A 17,436-nucleotide genomic window follows, 5' to 3' on the forward strand; every position below is an offset into this window, starting at 1 on the left:
AAAAAGATCAGATCTGATGCTGAATATTTGCTGGATGGCAAAACAGATGTTTCTTATTTCTACTCTAATTGTTGAAACATCCACCAGCCTTTGTGGTTGAGAATTTCAAAGATCTACAACCTTCTGATTCAATTTTTGTAAACTCATTCATGGCATGTGGATCTCGCTGGCAAGGCCAGCATTCAGTGTCCACCCCAGTTGCACTTGAGAAGGTAGCTATTAGGTTGGGAATTCCAGGAGTTTTACTCTACAACAATGAAGGGACCACATTATATTTCAAAGTCTCTGAAGTGGATGCTCAGTTGTTGAGTGTTTTGCATGACAGTGGCCAAAAGAAGGAAATTATGGCATCTGGGGATAATGCAGGAAGGTGGTGTTGAGGTATACAGTCAGTGATGATCTCATTTCATAATGAAACAGGCTCAGAAGTAGCCTACATCTGCTCTTACTTCTTATGTCCCTTTGTTCTTAAGCCATAATAGTGTGTAGCATGGAGGTGATAATATTCCCAGGTGCCAGTTGCCTTGTTCTTCAGGAGTTGAGGCAGTGATGTTGAAGAAGCCTTGCTGATTTTTTGCAGTGCATCTTACAGATGATACATAGTTTTATAACTGCGTCGGTGCAGGAGGGACTGAGTGTTTAAAGTGGTGGAAGCAGTGTCAATCAATGGGCTGCTGTTTCTGGAGCTTTTTGAGTGTGGTTAAAGCTGCACTCATTGAGGCAAGCGTGGAGTATTCCATCACACTCCTAACTTATACCTTATAGATGGTGGTTAAGCTATGGGAAGTCAGCACCCAGTGAAAGGCTTTTAAGCTACTTTTTGTTTCTACTGTTTCAAAAACAGAAGCCCCACTTCTGATAACTGGGAGGGGAAGGTCTTAGGGTGGTCCTAAAAGGAGAGAGGACCGATGGCATCACCTTCGACTCTTTTAATTTAACCTCTCGTCAGTGCCTACTAGAATAACATGTTGCTCTGGCACTTCATAGTTCTTTCAAAGCTCCTTAATATGCATGGGATTTGGTGCTGCTGAACCTCATGGAAAGCTGTTACATAGGCTCCAGGCACTTCACATCTTCTTTGGTGTCATTGCCCAATACTCATCACATGGAGGAAGCTACTCTGTGCTTAGAAGTTACATTATTATACAGAACAAGCATCAGCATTGCAGAAGTAAAGTTTACACTATAAGCTAGTGGTTTCCTGAAATCAGGTGATGCAAACTAATGTAATCACGAGGGTTGCGATCCTTTAAGAGACAGAAAAGGAAGCAGGAAATACCAAGCATTGAGGGAAGAGAAAGACAATAGCATGATGCTAAAGTCAAATAAAAATGTAGTCATGGAGCCGTTGCAAAACTCTCAATCAGATTATATAATGAAGTATTATTCATGTCTCTACATATGATAATGAACTGTTTAGTCCGCAAAACAGAAAATTGAAATATAACGCACAGTTTTGACATATTCGACCGGTATATCCAGGTAAGCAGTCACAGATAAAGGCATTTATGGAATCTCTGCACTTGGCTTTGTTCCTGCATGGTTGGCTGGAGCATTCATTAATATCTGATAAGATAAACAAAGTAAAATATATAAAAATATTCACTATTGAAATAAATTCATATGTTTTGTTTCTACATCAATAGAAAAAGACAATAACATTAAAAACAGCAAAAGGAGCGTAATTATAACTTGTTCAAATTTTTAAAGAGATTCAAATGTTTGTAAGTACATATCAAGAGCAGTCATTTTAGTTGACTGTCACTCAGATTGTTCCCAAATGCTGGATACACTGTAGTTCAAGACTCTTAGGCCAGAATTCTCAGATGCCGTATACCCCACCACTGCTGTCAGCGAGAACAGAGAATTCAGCACTCAGCCAAATCTTCTTTCACTGCAGCAGGACCGGAGAATCCCGGCCACGGGCAAGGTCGGAGAATTCCAGCCTTAGAATGCTTGCAGTATGGCAGGATCTTGAATTATGATGGCTGGAATTTTCCAGCCCCTCGCTACGGGTTCTCTCGTGGTGCGTCTGGTGAGCCACTGAAATCCCAGTTCACATCGGCCAGATATTGTGAAGAGCTGGAAAATTCCAGCCACTATAAAGCAATTCTTTTAGACTTCACAAAATAATGCACAGCTTACTAGTTTCACAGTTCTGTCCTGTAAAGCCTCCATAACAATTGCATCGGTAGCTGCCTTGGATGTTCAAACATGTTCCATTCATACATGGATTTGCCAGACATTCATCGACATCTAAAGACAAAAGTCATGATTACTGTCCATGTAGCGAGTCCATTACTAATTATAAAATTAAAATTTGTAGTATATGTGATTATCAATTGACTCAATAATAATGCTACTTTTACATGTTATGCAATATCTATATATGCAGATAGAGGAAAGCAATTGAGGGGATGGGGGTAATCTGGAGAGTGGCAAGCAAGATAGTAGAAGCATTTGCAAACCAACATGTCCCAATATGAGCAGCCACTTTATTAATGTGGCTACTACCTTTGAATTTTACCCATCGGCCACTTTGAGCAGCTTCTGATGCCAGGTTCAAAGTCGACCAGAAATTTAACCACACCAAGTAAAAGTGATCACGCAAAATGAGTCAGAGTTAAGGTATTGTGTCGATGCTAAAAATGCACCATTGAGTCAGCATGGACGTAAGTTCTGCTGAGTTAGGGAATATTTATAATTGACATTTTGTAAAATTACAATGCACTGATTTGCAATTTTCTCCCACATTTATCATAACAAAAGAGCAACCCAGCCAACCATAGCTTTTTGCATTTGTAAGATGGTTAAAAGGATATAGAATGTCCTTAATGGAATATCTTACCTTCTGAACATGTTTTCCCAGTCCAACCAGTTACACAGTTGCAATGAAAGGAACCCGGTGTGTTGACACAGGAACCTTTCCCATTGCATGGATTCGATGAGCACTCATTGATATCTGGAGAGGGGGGGAATGACAACATGTGAAAAATATAATTACAATTAAAAAATAAAATGCTCTAATTTTCAACTTCCATTTTCCCTGCTCCTAACTACTTCAAACATTGGGGGAGTCTGTGGGAAGGCAAAGGGATGTCTGATAAGTGGGAGGCATTCAAAAGTCTGTTAACCAGGGTTCAGGGTAAGCACATTCCTCTTAGAGTGAAGGGCAAGGCTGGTAGAAGCAGGGAACTCTGGATGACTCGGGATATTGAGGCCCTGGTCAAGAAGAAGAAGGAGGCACATGACATGCATAGGCAGCTGGGATCAAGTGCATCCCTTGAAGAGTATAGGGGATGTAGGAGTAGAGTTTAAGAGATCAGGAAGGCAAAAACGGGACACGAGATTGTTTTGGCAGATAAGGCAAAGGAGAATCCAAAGAGCTTCTACAAATACATAAAGGGCAAAAAAGTAACAAGTGACAGAGTAAGGCCTCTTATGAATCAACAAGGTCATCTATGTGCGGATCCACAAGAGATGGGTGAGATCATAAATGAATATTTCTCATCAGTATTTACTGTTGAGAAAAGCATGGATGTTAGGGAACTTGGGGAAATAAATGGTGATGTCTTGAGGAGTGTATATATAACAGAGAAGGAGGTGCTGGAAGTCTTAAGGTGCATCAAGGTAGATAAATCCCCGGGACCTGATGAAGTGTATCCCAGGACACTGTGGGAGGCTAGGGAGGAAATTGCAGGTCCCCTAGCAGAGATATTTGTATCATCGATAGTCACAGGTGAGGTGCCTAAAGATTGGAGGGTGGCAAATGTTGTGCCTTTGTTTAAAAAGAGTTGCAGGGAAAAGCCTGGGAACTACAGGCCGGTGAGCTTCACATCTGTGCTGGGCAAGTTGTTGGAAGGTATTTTGAGAGACAGGATCTACAGGCATTTAGAGATGCAAGGCCAGATTGGGAACAGTCAGCATGGCTTTGTGAGTGGAAAATCATGTCTCACAAATTTGGCTGAGTTTTTTGAAGGGGTAACCAAGAGATAGATGAGGGCAGTGTAGTTGATGTTGTCTACATGGACTTCAGCAAGGCCCTTGACAAGGTACTGCATGGTAGGTTGTTGCATAATGTTAAATCTCACAGGATCCAGGGTGAGGTAGCTAAATGGATACAAAATTGACTTGATGACAGAAGCCAGAGGGCAGTTGTCGAGGGTTGTTTTTCAAACTGGAGGCCTTGACCTCATGGATCGGTGCCTCATGGATCGGTGCTGGGTCCAGTGTTATTTGTCATTTATATTAATGATTTAGATGGTTAGTAAGTTTGCAGATGACACCAAGATTGGTGGCATAGTGGACAATGAAGAACGTTATCTCAGATTGCAACGGAATCTTGATCAATTGGGCCAGTGGGTTGACAAATGGCAGATGGAGTTTAATTTAGATAAATGCGAGGCGATGCATTTTGGTAGATTGAACCAAGGCAGGACTTACTCAATTAATGGTAGGGCGTTGGGGAGAGTTACAGAACAAAGATATCAAGGGTTACAGGTTCATAGCTCCTTGAAAGTGGAGTCACAGGTGGACAGAGTGGTGAAGAAGGCATTCAGCATGCTTGGTTTCATTGGAAAGAACATTGAATACAGGAGTTGGGACGTCTTGTTGAAGTTGTACAAGACATTGGTAAGGCTACACCTGGAATACTGTGGACAGTTCTGGTCACCCTATTATAGAAAGGATATTATTAAACTAGAAAGAGTGCAGAAAAGACTTACTAGGATGCTACCGGGACTTGATGGTTTGAGTTATAAGGAGAGGCTGGATAGACTGGGACTTTTTTCTCGGGAGCGAAGGAGGCTGAGGGGTGATCTTATAGAGGTCTATAAAATTACGAGGGCCATAGATCAGCTAGATAATCAATATCTTTTCCCAAAGGTAGGGTAGTCTAAAACTAGAGGGCATAGGTTTGGGATGAGAGGGGAGAGATACAAAAGGGTCCAGAGGGGCAACTGTTTCAGAGGGTGGTGAGTGTCTGGAACAAGCTGCCAGAGATAGTAGTAGAGGCGGGTACAATTTTGTCTTTTAAAAAGTATTTAGAGAGTTACATGGATAAGATGGGTATAGAGGGATATGGGCCAAACACAGACAATTGGCACTAGCTTAGGGGTTTGAAAAAAAAAGGGCGGCATGGACAAGTTGGGCCAAAGGGCCTGTTTCCATGCTGTAAACCTCTATGACTCTATGACTCATTGCTTTGATATGGACAATGATCACTCCAGGACAAGGTCTATGTGCCTATTCACGTACGAGGCTAGTTGTTAGTAAGATATTTGCCTTGTTGGTAAGATATGCCTTGTTTGTGAGCAGATATCCACACCATCTGACGAAGGAGCAGGGCTCCGAAAGCTAATGGCATTTGCTACCAAATAAACCTGTTGGACTTTAACCTGGTGTTGTTAAAACTCTTACTAAGATATTTAACTCCAGGAGGCAAGAAGAATCATGATATCAAAATAGAAACTAACCTTGTCCTCATTTGACATCTATACAAATATACTAGCATATTTCTAACAGGTATTGCTAGATAGTGTCCAAGAACAGGAACCTCACCCAACTTTGCCCTTCCACATAATGCTGAAATGAGTCATTGCAACCATCCTACCACTCTGACTGAAATTAATTACAGTAAGAGTTTTAACAACACCAGGTTAAAGTCCAACAGGTTTATTTGGTAGCAAATGCCATTAGCTTTCGGAGCGCTGCCCCTTCGTCAGATGGAGTGGATATCTGCTCTCAAACAGGGCATACAGAGAAACAAAATCAAGTTACAGAATACTGATCAGAATGCGAATCTCTACAACCAACCAGGTCTTAAAGATACAGACAATGTGAGCGTTCTCCAAGGCGGCCTTCATGACACACGACAGCGCTGAGTCGCTGAGCAGAAACTGATAGCCAAGTTCCGCACACATGAGGACAGCCTAAACCGGGATGTTGGGTTTATGTCACACTATCAGTAACCCCCACAGCTTGCCTCCTGGACTTGCAGAATCTCACTGGCTGTCCTGTCTGGAGACAATACACATCTCTTTAACCTGTGCTTAATGCTCCCTCCACTCACATTGTCTGTATCTTTAAGACCTGGTTCGCTGTAGAGATTCACATTCTAATCAGTATTCTGTAACTTGATTTTGTGTCTCTGTGCCCTGTTTGAGAGCAGATATCCACTCCATCTGACGAAGGGTCAGCGCTCCAAAAGCTAATGGCATTTGCTACCAAATAAACCTGTTGGACTTTAACCTGGTGTTGTTAAAACTCTTACTGTGTTTACTCCAGTCCAACGCCGGCATCTCCACATCATGAAATTAATTATACAGAGTCAGTAATAAAGGTTTGTGTAAGCTTGAAATCCTCACTGGATAAACCTGCTGAGTCATTGGGTGGGATTTTCCAGCCTTCCCTGCAATGGGTTTTCTAGCAGCGGAGGCCGCTTGCCGTTGGCCACCAGCAACATCCTCCGATCTTGCTGAAGTCAATGACCACTTGTGTAGCTCGTCGCCTGTGCCACAAGGGAACCCACTGTGAGGGCCACCTTTAGCAGGACCGGAAGATCCCGGTGGCGGGTAGTGCTGGGAAATCCCACCCACAATTTTATTGTACTGTAAATGGGACATATTGCATAACCGTTTGTGTTGTCTTGATCTTTAAACAATACAGATAAATAAAAACACCCTGAACAAATATGTGGAACTGTGTTATTGGGTAGAAAGGTGCAAGTTGAAGTAATGAGGGTGTTCCTTCGTTAGTAGGTTGGATGTTATGTTGAAGTAATGAGGGTGTTCCTTCGTTAGTAGGTTGGATGTTATGTTGAAGTAATGGGGGTGTTCCTTGGTTAGTTTAAGTTTTTTGTTTCCTGGAAGGTTTGTACATAATTATTAAACTCCCTTATGGGAGGGAGGTTAAGCATAATTTAATTAGAGAAATCATACATTGAAGTGTTGAATGTTGGGACTTGACAAACTAATTACACTTTATTTTAATTTTCTGCTGTGCATAAACTAACCTTCACCACATTGTATTCCTTTCCAACCAGTTCAACCATTACAACCTTCAGTTTGGATGTCAAAACAATTTATTGCCATTCACAAATTACTATGGCCAAGATATTTCGGATGTTGGGGTTTTCTGTTCCACCATCTGAAGTGTCAGTGGGGAACACATTTTGTTTCTCTCCTGATAGATACTGGTAGACCTGCTAAGTTTTTCCAACGTCGTCCGTTCTTGTCCCCGCCAACATTGCCTGCCCTGCAATCATTTCACTTGGGAGGAAGTCTGATTCCAATCTGACTGGCTGGCAGCTCTCTGTCCCTGCAGTGACAGAGACTGCAGTGGAGAGATGAGGAACTTAATGAAGAAAATGGAAACAAAGTCCAGGAGTGGAGGAAAGTTTAGTTTTGGGGATTTCAGGGCAGGGAGGGCTCAGGGTATGGATAGTGAGGGATGGAGGTGTCAGGGGAGAAGGCAGGAGAGGAAGGAGGTCGGCCCAGTGGCCACAAAGCGGGGCGGGGACATCCAAAGTTAGAAGGGAGCTTCTGATTGAGGCGTCACCGCCCCCCTCCCCACCCGGCAATAAGTTTCGGGCCCTCCCAGGAAATCCTCCCACCAGCCTAAAAATTGAGGCTGGGCAGGAAATGGTCCTTAAGTGGTCAATAACTGGAAAGATAAGAGCCTCAATTGGATAAGAGCAGGTGATCTGTGGCCTCACCCACTCCAATATAAAATTGCTGAGAGGCTAGGACAGGCGGAAAACCAGTGGGAAGCCCATTCATCCCATTTCACTCTCCCTCATCCCCCCCCCCCTAAAAGCCTGCCAGCATTGAAGCATGAAATTCAGGCCTATGTGATGTTTATCTTTTCTATATATTTTAGTGAAATTGAGTCTCACCATGGCAACTTGCTTTGTCTTTTTGATCCAATAGAAAACCAGGTCGGCATGAACATTTGTAACTACCAAGAGTATTTTGACAAGTTTGGTTACAATTGTTTAATTGTGAATCACATTCATTGACATCTGTGTAAAGAGAGAAATAATTAATATAATTTGACACCCATTTGCAATACATAATAAGATTGGTTTATAAGGTTCTTGCATTCAGATAAATATTGGAACTCCATTTATATATAAGTTCAATAAATAATTAATATTAGCATTAAGACATTCTCTGTTGACATAAGGAGATCTTTTACACTGATCACAACCTAAGACAACAATAAAAATCACTGAGGGTTGTTCGAAGTTTTAGTGTGTATTTCACGAATAACAAAACAAAAATGATATTTTCCTATAATATTTCAAAATATAAATCCGTAAATAAAATTGTCACACAGTATGCTCTGATTTCATTATGGATTGATACTCAGACCCCAAATTCATATATTTTCTGTAAATTATGTCAATCGCCATCCTTTCCTGTACATTAACAATGTTTATAGCAACATCATTTAACACTTTTTGGTGATATGATTGAAACTAAAGTATCTTGTGTCATATTTAAGGTATGTCTATTACAAAAGTAATTCTAAAATAATCCAATCACATAAACAATAGTTATGGCTGGGCAAATCTACTCTTATTTGTAGTAGGGAAAATTGTACCGGTATTCCTGTGTGAGTACCAATTTGTGAAGTCAAACTTTGCTAACTACTAATAAAGAAGTAAAGAGCTATGAAAAAGGATTTCTGTGTTATTTTTACTGAATGTAATTTTGGAGTTGTCTTGATGAAATAGTTAGGAGCTACAATTATCTGATGCATGTCTTTACCTATGGAATGCATGAAATATGTAGAGAAATGTTAACCAATGTTGTAATGGATTTTATTTGCAACTGGCATTGATCAAATATAAGTAGCATTACTAAAGAGATCTCTACAGTTTTGCATCATAATTACTGACAAAGACTGTTACTTTAAACTCATTTAATATTTCAGGTATTTCTATAGCATTTTGACAAATCAATATTCATTGTATTGATCAAGGCAATTGTGCTCCTGCAATCATGATGGTTAATCTGAATAAGAGTTAATTATCAGCTTATTGATATTTAATAAATGGATGTTACTGCAAAATTGAAATGGTTGGTGAAAATATATAGCTTTAAAGCTTCATTTAAATATCTGAGATTATACATTCTAATAGAATGGAAAGTATTACAAAATATATAAAATCCACATATCTTCCCCTATTATTATGGATTATTAAACCACACAGCCATTTGGGACACACAAATAAAAAAATACCAGTGCACTCTTATTGGAGATTCCCTCATTAAGGTTAATAATTACTCCTTGAAGTAAACTAAAGTTCTGCTTCTTTTAAGTAATAGACCTGAGAGGCAGGTGGGTAGGTGTATGCAAACTTATTTTGTATGAGGAAATAAGGATAAAGCAACATTGCGATCCTAATCAAATATTTGGGAAGAATATCATCCTACCCCATTTTCTGATGCCTAAGTATTCTTCAGTTTTGATTGTCAAAACAATTTGGTGTCTTTCATAAATGATGTTTGTCATTTCTGTACATTTTAGTGAAATTGAGACTTACCATGGCAATTTGCTTTGTCTCCTTGATCCAATAGGTAACCAGGCTGACATGAACATTTATAACTACCAAGAGTATTTTGACAAGTTTGGTTACAATTGTTTGATTTTGATTTGCATTCATTGACATCTGTGCAAAGGGAGAAAGAATGAATATCATCGGAATAAGATTGCTTTATACGATTCTTACACTCACATGGGATGAGGTGCATGAAGATTGGAGGGTGGCAAATGTTGTGCCTTTGTTTAAAAAGAGCTGCAGGGAAAAGCCTGGGAACTACAGGCCGGTGAGCCTCACATCAGTAGTGGGTAAGTTGTTAGAAGGTATTCTGAGAGACAGGATCTACAGGCATTTAGAGATGCAAGGACTGATTAGGGACAGTCAGCATGGCTTTGTGAATGGAAAATCATGTCTCACAAATTTGATTGAGTTTTTGAAGGGGTAACCAAGAAGGTAGATGAAGGCAGTGCAGTTGATGTTGTCTACATAAACTTTAGCAAGGCCTTTGACAAGGTACCGCATGGTAGGTTGTTGCATATGGTTAAATCTCATAGGATCCAGGGTGAAGTAGGCAAATGGATACAAAATTGGCTTGATGACAGAAGCCAGAGGGTGGTTGTATAGGGTTATTTTTCAAATGGAGGCCTGTGACTAGCGATGTGCCTCAGGGATCGGTGCTGGGTCCATTGTTATTTGTCATTTATATTAATGATTTGGATGAGAATTTAGGAGGCAAGGTTAGTAAGTTTGCACCAAGATTGGTGGCATAGTGGACGGTGAAGAAGGTTATCTCGGATTGCAAAGGGTTCTTGGTCAATTGGGCCAGTGGGCTAACGAATGGCAGATGGAGTTTAATTTAGATAAATGCGAGGTGATGCATTTTGGTAGTTTGAACCAGGGAAGGACTTACTCAGTTCATGGTAGGACATTGGGGAGCGTTTTAGAAGAATGAAATCTAGGGGTACAGGTTCATAGCTCTTTGAAACTTGAGTCACAGGTGGACAGATTGGTGAAGAAGGCATCCAGCATGCTTGGTTTCGTTGGTCAGAACATTGAGTACAGGAGTTGTGACATCTTGTTGAAGTTGTACAAGACATTGGTAAGGCCAACTATACTGTGTATAGTTCTGGTCACCCTATTATAGAAAGGATATTATTAAACTAGAAAGGGTGCAGAAAAGATTTACTAGGATGCTACCGGGACTTGATGGTTTGAGTTATAAGGAGAGGCTGGATATACTGGGACATTTTTCTCTGGAGCATAGGAGGCTTAGGGGTGATCTTATAGAGGTCTATAAAATAATGAAGGGCATAGATCAGCTAGATAGTCAATATCTTTTTCCAAAGGTAGGGGAGTCCAAAACTAGAGGGCATAGGTTTGATGTGAGAAGGGAGAGATACAAAAGGGTCCAGAGGGACAATTTTTTCACACAGAGGGTGGTGAGTGTCTGGAACAAGCTGCCAGAGGTAGTACTAGAGGCGGGTACAATTTTGCCTTTTAAAAAGTGTTTAGACAATTACATGGGTAAGATGGGTATAGAGGGATATGGGCCAAAAAGCAGGCAATTGGGACTAGCTGAGTGATTAATAAAAAGGGGCAGCATGGCCAAGTTGGGCTGAAGGGCCTGTTTCCATGCTGTAAACCTCTAAGACTTTATGACTCTAAATTATCAGAAGTTAATTCACATACAAATTCAACATACAATTTAGTGAAGCAAAACGGAAAAATCAACAGGTTCTTGTTGCTTTAATTTATATGACATATTTGGCAAAAAAGAAGAGCACAATTATTCATAATCAACATTCGACTTTTATTTTGTCAGCATGAATGCAGCTTTGTGTGTCTACTTTCTTCTATTGTTAGATAACAGATTAGTGATATTTATATCATATAATTTATGTTTAATGCAAGTTAATCCCACAATTCATTGCACAGGCTGGCATGATTAATAAGCTAGCTAGCAGGGAGAAAGAAAATGGAAATACAAATTAAGCACTTAACAGGGCATCTCTTCCTCAGCTCCGATTGTTTTGTTTTCAGGCACCAATTATACCAGGGCTTGCAAACTCACTGTTACCTTTCCACGAAGTTTTGCCCATAATCTTCACATATTCTCAAACCACCAATCTATCTTGAACCTTGTGAATTCGGTAGTCTTAATACCAGCTACCTCCAGCAGTATCTCTTACCCTTGCTTCATATCACCAGTGTTCTTTGGCTTACTGGTTTCAGAGTGATCTACAAATTTGTGGCCCAGACCCACACAGTCCAAATTTGGCATTCTGGCACCATACAAATAGCTTGGACTGGGTGACGGCACAATTGCATTGATTCCTGCCCTGCACATAGGGCGTGCCTGTATATGTGGCCTTCCCCTCACAGAACACTGTATGTGCAGTGACAGAGGTGCACCCCAGGAAAGCTTTTGCAATGCCATTCCATTTCATGCCCTATACATTTATAACAAGCAAAAATCATATCAAAAATAACCCACCTCCACAGACTGTGCTTGAGCCTTGCAAAGTGTATCCTTTATTACACTGGCATGCAGCCTCATTAGAGGATGTGTCAATGAAACATTTTGCATTTGTGCAGCTCTGGGTACAAGTGTCAATAGCTGTAATGACAGAGTCAGAAAAACTTATTAAAGAGTTTACTCAATTTTCGTTTCCTTTTAGAATAACAACTTCTGTACATTTGTGACATTTTTTCGCAATTATAAAATAGATATAAACAGATAAATTTCTTGAATTAAATATTGTAAATCTTGTTAATATTAAAGTTGATAAATAATAATTTAATTTCTTAAACGTCACTGGTTTTTAATGCCATTTTGTTTAATTATGTTTCTTAATTTAACATCCTACATTCTCAGGCTCAGTAATTCTGTTCAACTAAAATATCAGATATGGAAACTTAGATTTTTCACCTATGTTCCATGGTTTAAAGGTCCTTGCCCCTCTTTTAAAGGACTTGTTACTTTGTGATTATAATTGCATAAGATAATTATATATACATTGGAATTCCTGCAGTTCCACATCTTATAAGATTGGCCTTATTAGCAACCTTGTAACTAGAGCCAAAACCATTTGCTCACTGTGCAAGCTTACTGCTAAAATAGGGCACATCTAAGCCATCCTGACAAATAGCTACTTTGATCAGATCATTGCTTGCTGTATATCGCACAACCCATAAATAAAGTCCAAGGCCCCACTTTTGGTCCCTGATTACTATGGAAGGATAGGGTATCAAAAATTTCAATAAAGGTTGGCAGTTAACTGTCAGTGGTCAGTTTTCTGGTGCATCCTCCATGACAATGCCTCTACCAATCAGAATTCAATTACCAACCAATTAGCATTCTCTTCTCATGACATATAAATTGTTGTTCCCTTTACATTCCGTATTCTTGTGAGTGCAAGACAAAAAGCTTCAACAACATGGCTGGAATTTTCTGACCGTTCACTGCAGTGGGACCAGGGAATCCCGTCGGCGTGAACGGCCGGAAAATTCCGGCCAATGTCTTTTTTTCAGCAATGTTCATTATTATGACAAAATATATCCTTCTGTCGCTTTCCTCTTACGTGTGCAACTTGTGTCATCTGAATCCAATTTAAATCCAGTTTTGCAACTGCATTCATAGCCTCGATTATCTTCAAACTTATTGCGTTCAATGCATATCTGCTCACACTGATTATCTCCATTGCTGCATTCATCTGAATCTGAAAGTTCAATAATGCATGCAGTTCAACTATATGCAAATTTAATCCGTGCAATGTTTTATTACCTCTTTATTACTGAACAGTAAATGAACCATACTATAAAGGCGAAATAACGCGGATGCTGGAATCTGAAACGAAAACTGAAAATACTGGATAAACTCAGCAGGTCTGACAGCATCTGCAGAGAGAGAATAGAGCCAAAAGGTGGAATTTTCCTGTCCCACCCACCATGGGAATCGCAGCGGGCAGGGTGTGGACCATGCAAAGTTCCGTTGACCTCCCGGGCGGGATTTGCTGATCTTGAGAGCGAATGCGGTCTGCAAAATCCCCGTCCATCGTTTCAAGTCTGGATGAGCTCTGATGAAGGGTCATCCAGGCTCCAAAAGGTTGGCTCTATTCTCTCTCCGCAGATGCTGTCAGACGTGCTGAGTTTTTTTTTCACAAGTGTTTTAACAACACCAGGTTAAAGTCCAACAGGTTTATTTGGTAGCAAATGCCATTAGCTTTCGGAGCCCTGATCCTTCCTCAGATGGAGTGGATATCTGCTCACATTCAAGGCACACAGAGACACAAAATCAAGTTACAGAATACAGAGTTTTTTTCCCCCCAGGAAATGAACCAGGCCCAACAGGCAACTGCTGTGACTCTGGGAACTTTTCATTCCAGTGAGTGAAAATCCACAGTTGGAAATGTAACTTTTAGCATCTGGTTGGCTGCGGAAAGCATTCCCATGAGCGAATTGGACGGTGGAAATGCTTCCGCGGCTCAGGCGGCACGGGCTGGCGTGCTGCACACGCACGCGCTGCGCGAGCGGCACGCACCTGCGGCGTCTCCACAGGTAGCTTGTGCCCCCAGGTTCACACACACACCGCGCGAGCTGCACACACCTGTGGCGTTTCTAAGGATCCGTCGGGGAGCCGGTCATAACGGCCGGGGAACTGGGCGAGCAACCGAAAAAAAGGTTTTTAAAAATTTGAATGGGAAACTGTCATTTCAAAAGCGTGGCTGGTTTTAAGGGTAATGTAATGTCAAGGTTAATCCAGGGCAAATGTTGCCATCTAATAATTCCCCAGGTATGATAGTTAAATTTATTTTTTGACAGGCCATGAAGGAGTGGAGATTAAATCTGATCTTTTTTAGGTAATCTATTCACGGTTTTATTGATTTTATCAGTCACAACATTCTTCTTACATTGAAACTCTGAACAATGGCCATTTTGCAAGCTTGGTTAAATAATATATTTCCAATATATCTGGAATTGAATTTACAACATGCCAGGCCGGTATGAAGTCAATCCAAGCGTCGATCAGAGTGTTTCAGGCTAAACAACTTGATGTCACACTAATAGTTTTCTGAAGTCACGTTCAATAAGTAATATCAATTAATCTATAGCTAACTTCAATTGTGACATTTAAACAAAAGGTAATCCCAGACATTAACAATTTTGATGCAATTTTATCAACAGTAGGAAGCTGTGATAATATAGTTGGTATTGAAACAAATGGCAATTTATAGCATAAACCAGTTTTATTGCATGAAAGGCGACCATTGGGGTTATCAGTTGACTCTTTGATAAACAAACTAAAAGCCATCTCACGGTTCGCAGAATCTTCATTATTTTATAGTCATTCACTTACAATGGAACATACCAGTCTATAATTTCAATCAATTACAGTAATTCCCCATACCTGTATTGTGCTGCACTTTCATTCCTGTATTCACCAAGCTGCCAGTTGTCTTAGTTATCACTGTGATGGTGTAAGTACGACCAGGTTGTAAATTAAGAATCTGAGCAAGTAAATTTTGGGGTGATCTTTCAATCTGCTGCTTCTCATTAAACATTGATGTCAACTGAATGATGTACAAAAGCACGTATCCCTTTGCTGCTGCCCACGTAACTGTCAGAGAAGTATTTCGGGTTCCACTCGATGGGCATGTGATGTTCGATACAAATGCAGGCACTGCATGAAGGGAAATGATTCACACAAGAATGTCTAACAGAATGGTAATTATAATTTCTGTATGAAATAGCCTAAATAAATAAACAAGATCATATATCTGACCATAGTTTGCCTCCATCATGTCTATTTTTGTTTTAAGGGAGGTGGCGACAAATGATCAGTTCCCTGCAGATGGGTCCACCCTTAAAATATATTAGAGCCTCATTTAACCTCTTTTATATTGAATTCATGGGGCCTGTGTTTTCCAAGCCTCGGGAAACCCAACATCTGAAGGAAGGTGAGAATGGCTGATTTGCCTTTTCAGCATGGTGTGTGAACTAAGATCTCCTGAAGAACTGCCTCCTTCTGCCCCTCCAACCAATCTGTAAATGACCCTGTTGGAAATCCGACTGCCTCGGTTGCAAAGCTGTCCATGATTAGACAGCTTAGCCGAATAACTTTTCCTCTGATGTTCAATCCCCTAAAACCCACTATCCAAACTCTGCATGGAGCCTCTAAAATTTATCTTCTCCCTTAATGTCTGAAGCTTAAACTGGCCCACTAGCCATGTCTCAATACTGTATGGCAAATCTGGATACCATTCAGAAGATTTAATTTTTTTCACCAAAATAAATCATTACAGCTCCTGGACATCACTGCAGGGGTTCCTCGGGGTAGTGTCCTGGACCCAACCATCTTCAGCTGAAGCAGTCCAATCTCATACTGAAGCAGTCCATGTCCAAATGCAGCAACATCTGGACAATATCCAGATTTGGGCTGAGAAGCGGCAGGTAACATTCGGATCACACAAGTGCCAGGCAATGACCATCTCCAGCAAGAGAGGATCTAACCAATGACTCTTGACATTCAATGGCATTACCCTCACTGAATCCATCACTATCAACTTCCTGGGGGTTACCATTAACCAGAAGCTGAACTGGACTAGCCATATAAATACTGTGGTTACAAGAGCTGGTCAAAGGCTAGGAATCCTATGGCGGATAACTCACCTCCTGATTCCCCAAAACCTGTTCACTATCTACAGGACACAAGTCAGGACTGTAATGGAATACTCTCCACTTTCCTGGATGAGTGGAGCTCCAACAACACTCAAGAAGCTTGACACTATTCAGGACAATGCAGGCTGTTTAATTGCTAACGCTTCCACAGCAATCACTCTCTCCACCACTGACAAACAGTGGCAGAATCCCTACAGTGCAAAGAGACCAATTGGCCCATTGGATTTTCTGAAAGAGCATTTTACCCAGGCCCCTCGCACCGCCCCCCCTCCCCCACCCCGTCCTATTCATTTAACCACTTACCATGACTAACCACCTTACTTACACATTTTTGGACACTAAGAGGTAATTTAGCATGGTCAATCCACCTAACCTGCACATCTTTGGACTGTGGGAGGAAACCAGAGCACCCATGCAGACACGGGGAGAATGTACAAACTCCCAGGGCTGGAATCAAGCCCAGGATGCTGGCATAGTGAGGCAGCAGTGCTAGCCACTATGCTGCCCTTCTACAAGGTGCACTGCAGGAGCTCACCAATGTTTCTTAAACGGAAGCTTCCAAACCCACGACTACTACCATCTAGGAGGGCAAGAGCAGCAGATATCTAGGAACGCAACCACCTGGAGGTTCCAAGTCGCTCAACATCCTGACTTGGAAATGTATCATCGTTCCTTCATGGTAGCTGGATCAAAATCTTGGAATTCCCTCCCTAACAGCATTCTGGGTGTACCTACACCTCAGGGACTTCAGCAGTTCAAGAAGGCATCTCATCACTACCTTCTGAAGGACAAATAGGAAGGAGGAATAAATGCTGGCCTAGCCAGTGATGTCCACATCCTGTAAATGACTTCTGGGAAACTCTTATTTCTGGATTTTTCCAGCAGCTACATCTCTCCCCTGTTCCTTTCCTACCTCCTCAGGGCTCTTAATTCTGGAAGCATTAGAAATTTGACAATTCATATATTACTTTATAACTTTACCTGTAGTAACATTCAAGGTACGTGTTAGAGTTCTGTTGGCTTTATCATCGATACTTATACTCAATGTATAAGTTTGACCTGGGCTTAAATCAACAAAATTACAGGTGTTTTTGCTGAAGTTGAAAGTACAATGAAACGTTCCATCTTCAGGGGATTTCTCAATATTATAGCTTCCACACGATGCTGAGGTCAAAACGAACCATTTTAAGGTAAAGCTCTGGTTTCCAATA

General features: G+C 40.9%; 1 long non-coding RNA gene across 1 annotated transcript; it reads right to left on the minus strand.

Moving 5' to 3' along the window:
* Positions 1 to 9,593: 9,593 nt before the first annotated feature.
* Positions 9,594 to 13,261, minus strand: LOC144483243 (uncharacterized). The gene is made up of 3 exons (XR_013495981.1): positions 13,129 to 13,261; positions 12,042 to 12,164; positions 9,594 to 9,676 (listed from the first exon to the last, which is right to left on the minus strand). It is a non-coding gene; the product is annotated as an uncharacterized LOC144483243 (long non-coding RNA).
* Positions 13,262 to 17,436: the final 4,175 nt, after the last annotated feature.

This window comes from Mustelus asterias, chromosome 3 (assembly GCF_964213995.1).
Source record: "Mustelus asterias chromosome 3, sMusAst1.hap1.1, whole genome shotgun sequence".
In the NCBI taxonomy this organism is placed as follows: domain Eukaryota; kingdom Metazoa; phylum Chordata; class Chondrichthyes; order Carcharhiniformes; family Triakidae; genus Mustelus; species Mustelus asterias.